We start from the raw sequence: 6,000 nt of genomic DNA, 5'->3' as shown, positions 1-6,000 counted from the left end.
TTAAGTACTAATCATGCTTACAAGTGCCGCAGTTCTTTTAGAAAGAGCTCAATTTAAATTGAAGAAGATAGCTCATGGGCATTCACCTTACTTTTGAAGGGAAACAACTGTCTGAAGCATTTATCATAAGGTATCCCAGCCACAGAGGTATAAACAAGCAGGAGACTAACTTCTTTTTCCTTTCTCAGGAGAATTTACTGGCTTGAGACAGAGATATCTCCTCAAATATCCAAAATTTTGGGGCGCTGGGCAATTCTCTACCTTCTGCTGGGCCTTTTCAGCCAGGGCAGGTGGCCACAGCAAGGACACTGAAGGAGAAGAATGAGACAGAGCAGAGAGACTGGCCACAGAGGGACAGTGAAAACAATTTCCCGGCCCTCTTTTCCTACAGCCATTCAACCTGCTTCTGTGTTTTAAGATTTGTAACAATGCAATTTCCCTTCAATTCAAGCCCTGAGCTTACCTAAGCAGCCAGTGAATCCCTGAGTTAATGACCCTACTGACAGACAATCCAGGCAGCTCATTCCTTGGCTGGGTGGCTGCCTCTAGCTCCCAGCTGCACCCAGCAGCATTCAGTGCTTTGCCTTTATACATCTCTCCTGCACACCTGGAGCTAGGCTGCCTGTCACTATCTCCCACCAACCCAGCGCTCAAGTTATTCCTTTACTCCGTTTCATGCCTGGGCTTTTTCAGGGTTGTTCTTGCTTTTCATAAAAATCTCCATTTTCAAAGAGAAATAGGCTTGGTCCACATCAGTACCATCAGGCTCTGCTATTCTTTGATGGCTGCTAACTGCTCCTGTGGGCTCACAGCAGTGTCCCTTCACTTCCCACTTCCATTCCCAGCTGCCTTTGGACCTTCTCAAAATTAAGTGATAAACTTAATTGCCCTTCTCCCCAGCCAACCCTCAGGCTTCTCATTGAGTCTAAAAGTGAAGACCTCATTTTTAGCATCCACAGCTAGATCAAGGTTTTTCAAGAGGCTCCTCTTCCTTTTCAAGCCCTTTAGAAGAGGTGTATTTAATGAGTTATGTTGATACTTTGTGATAAATGGATATAGTCACCTTTTCCTACAACTTGACCAGTGAAAGAGCTGAGCTCTTCTGAATTCTAGGCCCTTTTCTCTCCTTTTCACTTTAATCAAAACTATGGAAAAACTTCCAGACTGATGGCTTGAAACACAGATTTCTTGTGGAGATGTTTTTAAATCCAAGTCTTTTGCACTTTGGCAACACATTGTAGTTTTCACTTAATTTTCCTGGCAACCTGCCAGTAAAGCCAAAAGTCTGTTTAGCAAAAATGCACCTTTCTCATATAAAGAAATTACATCTGCTGTTCTAAAGATAACTTGTTATTTCTCACAGAAACAAGATATTAAATATCCAAACTTTGCTTGTCATTAAAACCTGGGAAAATAAAAATAAGCTAACTTATTTGGAAAAAACAGTTTGTTTTTGGAAGTGCATGCTTTAAAAAATATAAGATCCTGCCCTCGCTGCTCTGCTTGTCACAGAAGTTTTGATGTTGAATCTTTAAGGTAATTCCAGTATTAAACATGTTAACTTTGATTCCAAGTTTAAGTCCCTTTATACCATGAGTCATTCAGCTTCTCTCTTGAAAGCAGCTTCACTGATTTCAAAATTTTCTGTTCTGTAAACAGGCTCATCATTCTTCTGTTGAAAATCATCATCTTACAAATGGATCATGCAAGGACTACCTGCTAGCTGACTCATATCTCAAGATAAAAGTTATAATGGTTTAGGTGGGTTTGGTTGGTTTGTTTTAATTTTTTTTTTAATCCATTAAGTTAAACCAGAGGAAAATCCTTACAATCTCAATCAATGGAGATCTAGTGCAAGTCTGTGAATTTAGTTGGAAAGTATTTTTTTAAAGCATTTGAACAGATTAAATTTCTCAATATCAACAAACCTTTAATGTCACTTAAGTCCTGGAAATAAGGTTTATTTGTCTTCTGGACGAATAAAGCTCTCTCCCAAGCACTGTATTTCATTCTTTGTCAAACCATTGTCTTCTACTGTACTGAGTGGATAACAAGGCATGCATTTAATACATAAAAATCAGTCATGAGACACTGAAAGTTAATTATAATGTAGCAGAGTTTAAGGGTCAGGATTAGCAGGCTAGGATTACTTGTCAGTTGGAGTAAAAAGACCAGGGAAGAAAAGGTCCATCCAGTAAGGTAATAAAAGAGGGCATTAAAAGGACATCTGTGGACACTATGCTTCCTCTACTTTTTTATTCTGTCCTTCCAAGGAAAAATCTGATTTCGAAAATTGGTCCCAGGTATCTAAAAAAAAAAATAAGAGAAAGTTATTTGATTTTTGAACTTCACACTTTGTGTTCTTCAACATAAAAGCTTTAACTTTGCATACTTTTCTTTTTCTGGCATTGGTGAAGCACACTTTCCCTTTTATATTAGTTCCATTCCAGCCTTGTGCTATGAAAGGAAAAACTTTATGGAAAGAACATAGTGCCTTGATTGTCCTTATATACTACAAATAAAAAACTGGAACAAGCTGAGGAGCACTGGGGACTAGATATGAACTAATTACATATTACAGAGAGATACAGACTGTACCAACTATAGTCTGAAGTGACATATCATTTTCAGATGTATTCTATTTCCACGCCACCTTAGTGGCATTTATCATATGAATTGCTAGAAATTAGATTTTGCCAGCAAAGAAAAATTTCAGAAGAAAGGTATTTGTCTTGGCTTATCCAGAAACCTTCAGCTGTTTGTATTCAGAGAGTAGAACTATTTAACATGGGCCTGGTCCTCAAGACTGTCCTCAGTTTTATATTCACTCCCTACTCTGGAAAACTTTCCAGTTGACTCCAGTGGATACTTTTGCTGAATTTTAAGTTCAGCTGAGAGCCAGTGCTGAAAACTCTTCTGCACATGATTACTATTAGTAATCAACCTCCTTAAAGTCAATGAGACTGTTTACTTGAGTTGTCTTAACTTTTCTCTGTAACCTTGAACAAAGTATGAACCATGAGGTCAAGAGCCTTTGATAATTCAAAGAGGGAAAATATATTCTTCAGAAACCTTGAATGAGAAATAAAAAAAGATATAATCTTTTTTTCCTTTAACTCAAAACAAATAAAGGAAATGTAACTGGCTATGCCCTGGCAACTTAAAATAGCCATCATGGTATCCTTGAGACACACAGGACCAATGACAACCTTAAAAAAAATAATCCTTCTTTGCATACATGAGATACGCAGAATTTCTGCCATTTGTTGCAAAGTTGTCAAACCATTCTCTAAAGTGCACCTATGCTGCTATTTCTATTCCTAGCTTTTGTGGTTAGATTGTCACAAGCCAAGTTTCCAAAACAAAATACGAAGTTCCTACAACAGACCAGTGTCCAGTAACATAAAGCAGTATAGTTTAGAGATTAAACTAGTCAGTAAATAAAATAATACATTGCTTATTAGTTAAAGGATGGGTGAAGCCAAGCTGAGGAGATGGGTAGGATTCCAGACACTGTTAAGTTAGTATGCGGTGCTAAGTAGGACAACAGCAACTGAAATAAAAGTTTCACAAATTGGCAGGACACATTCTTTTGTTGCACAGAGTCACTGGTTTATAAAGGGTGAAATCCAAGCTGTGTTGAAGTCACCAGGAAAAGTCTCTGTGAGCCAGGACTTCACCTTAATAGAAAATAATTAAAGTAATTAACCTCACTATTCCTGCCAAGAGTTTGGGTCTGTGGGCACCAAACCATTAAGCCATGAAACTCATCTATGCTACAGGAGCAGCCGTAGCAAAAATGTGCAGAGCACAGCAGGAAGAAAGGTTGCCCTGGTGATGTTTGGACACTGTGGTGTTTGCATGATTATATAGAAGAGTGTCTCCTTTTCCAAGTCAGTATCAATGATAATCAGCAGTGATGTGAAAAGGGATTATGAAAAATTACGAGATGGCATTTCAAATGTAGTTTTGGCAGTAGGCTGCTTCCAGGCAGCTTCAACAGTTCTGTCTACAGTATGGAAAAAGAGCCCAACTCAGTGCCCTCGGACCTGAGTGTGTGCTTGAAACTTGTGTCACAACTGAGTCATTTAAAATGTCTACTGCTTATAGTACTCTGTACTCTATAGTACCAGACACTCTGTAAGTTTTAGGTAGAGTCTAAACTGGAATGACTTTAGGGAAACCTCTAATTTAGAGCTGCCCATATTTTAAGCACCCAGTTTCTCCCCTGCCCCTTACATTTATGTGTTTGCCTAACTCTACTCCTCCTGTCCTTTTTGACATCTATGGCAGTGGTGGCTGAAGTAGGAGAAAGGAGCAATGGAAAATTACACCTTACCGTTAGGTGGTGAAAAAGACAATAAAAGCTAACTTATCGCATTGAACGTTGTGTTTATTTTAAGATCATGTTTCTCTCTGTTAGGACAGCAGAGTAACATTTCAACTTTCATACACATAAACCACAGGTCTACTGGAACGGCACCCGCAGTGTCCACCGACAAAGATATCACTGAACACTCCTATACACCATTACTAAATGTGAAGACTTCTTTATACCAAGCCAGGCTAGAGTAACTAAGATGGGTAAGGAAATTCATTCTGGGAGGAAGAGCTTTTGACTCACATTAGCCTGGGAAAGACCAAAACCATGATGACTGAAAATGGTAAATGTTCTCAAGCATGAAACAAGACCTTCTCTCCTTTGCCACTGAACGACATCTTCCATAGGAATGGTATGAAGCCTTTATATGGATGGTTGGGTAGCAGTGGTATTTAAAAAAGGTGGGGTTTTTTACTTCTAACTTTAGAGAAAATATTTTCATTTCCTATCAGATGAGCATCTGGTAACAGTGACCCAAAAAAGTGTTGATTACCATAATTGACTCTCTCTGGAAATAAGTATGAATATCACGGATTTCCCACTGCCAGAAAGTTCCCTTGCTCCCTCTCCAGCAGAGACCATCACATCTCCACCAGGCCCATGTGCCACTGGCATTCATCCAGCTTCCTCATGTCAGTGCAACCGTGCTGTGTTGCATTTCACTGCAACCATGAGGCTGCTCTTTGTCTTAGAAACACACTTTGCTCAAGAGCACTATGAAATCTGAACTCCTGTGATACACACTGGATCACAAAACCCGGGAGAAAGTACATAGAAACACTAGAGAAAACATTTCTGACTCATTGAAATCACTTTCCAAAATTAGTTTTGACAGAGCCAAGTTCTGGCCACTTGGAGAAGACTACCAAGCTTTTCCTTTCCCTTTTCCCCCCCCTCCTTTCTTAACTGCTTTACCAACAGAAAAATAAACACCAACCAACCAAAGTTAACCTTAAAAAAAATTACCAACTTTGAAAGAAAATCATGACTGAAATACTAAAAATCCACCCCAAACACCAACAACTCCCTGCTCAACAGAATTTTAACCTAAGGACGCTTATGTATGAAAAGCTCAATGGATGACAGCAGGGGTTTTATCAGTATCAGTAAGGCGGACAGGATGTAAATATGAAGCATAGAGGGCAGATAGCTGTTACAGTAGGGGCTTGGGTATGGTTCTGGTTTTGCAACGGTAGTTACTGCTATGAAAGCACAGATTTCTTTGGGTCCGGTACACGGACAGCACAAAATGTCCTCCAAAATCAGTAATGTCTAAGCCCATATTGAAAGACCTGAGGTCAGCATCAGACATGTGTCATCAGTGTTATCATGAATCTGTTTAACTCTTAAAGTTCCCCTTAGTTCAGAAAAATAGCCTACAAACTGTTTTTTCTGAAGAGGATTTTTGAAAGTGCTTTTATTCTTGTTCAAAAAGTATTTTGATGTTAGGATTCAGTGATTAGAAGTGATAAACTTTCATAACAGACTTTTTCTGGTTCAATAATAACAGATTATACAGTACACAGTCAAACGAACATTACTGAAATTGGCCTGATATTAGATACCAAGAGCGTATGTTCACAGACTTGTTGGCTCTGATTGTAAATGGGCTTGTCTTC

This window comes from Phalacrocorax aristotelis, chromosome 3 (genome assembly GCF_949628215.1).
Source record: "Phalacrocorax aristotelis chromosome 3, bGulAri2.1, whole genome shotgun sequence".
Classification (NCBI taxonomy): Eukaryota; Metazoa; Chordata; class Aves; order Suliformes; family Phalacrocoracidae; genus Phalacrocorax; species Phalacrocorax aristotelis.
Note: the sequence above shows the minus strand (reverse complement) of the source record.